The sequence below is a fragment of the Falco punctatus genome (assembly GCF_963210335.1).
Source record: "Falco punctatus genome assembly, chromosome: 1".
NCBI lineage: Eukaryota > Metazoa > Chordata > Aves > Falconiformes > Falconidae > Falco > Falco punctatus.
The window spans coordinates 80019609-80020294 of NC_137580.1; positions in this window are offsets into that span (position 1 = coordinate 80019609).

The window sequence follows — 686 nt, forward strand, 5'->3', positions numbered from 1 at the left end:
TGATGGAGAGTGGCTTGGCAATAACATCTGCCAGCTCCCTCAGCCGTCAAGGGTGCCCCCCATTGGGGCCCATGGATTTGCGGGTGTTAACCTAAATGACCTCTAACCCAATCCTCCTCATTCAAGGGGAAGTCTTCCTTTCTCCAGACTTCCCCTCTTGCCTCCAGGGTCTGGGATTCCTCCGGCTGGCTCTCCCAGAACAGGGTAAAGGTGTAATTATTAGTACTTTCCAATAGATGGCTCCCGAAGTACAAAGGTGATGGCCATGCTGAGCACACATACCAGATGAGTTTCGCGAGCAGCAGTTCTGCCATACCATAGCCGGTGCTACCCAGCACAACACAGCGATAACCTTAGCCCAGGCCCCGGAGGTGATAAGCACCACAAGAGGGAACGCACACTGCAAGTAAGATGTTACCTAAGGCAACTCTGAGAACAAGTGCAACAACTTTGAGAGCAACTAATCAACGTTGTGACCAGCGACTATTAAACTAATATAAAAAATGCTTATAAAAAATTTGTTTTAACACGCTCTGGTCACATCTGTTGTTATCTCAACCCTTCTTGTCCCATATTGGGCGCCAAAAAGGACTGTTGTGGTTTAACTCCAGCCAGCAACTGGGGTTAAATGAAATTCAGCTGTTCACTCCCCCCACCCCCGGAGTGGCATCATACTACTGATCATG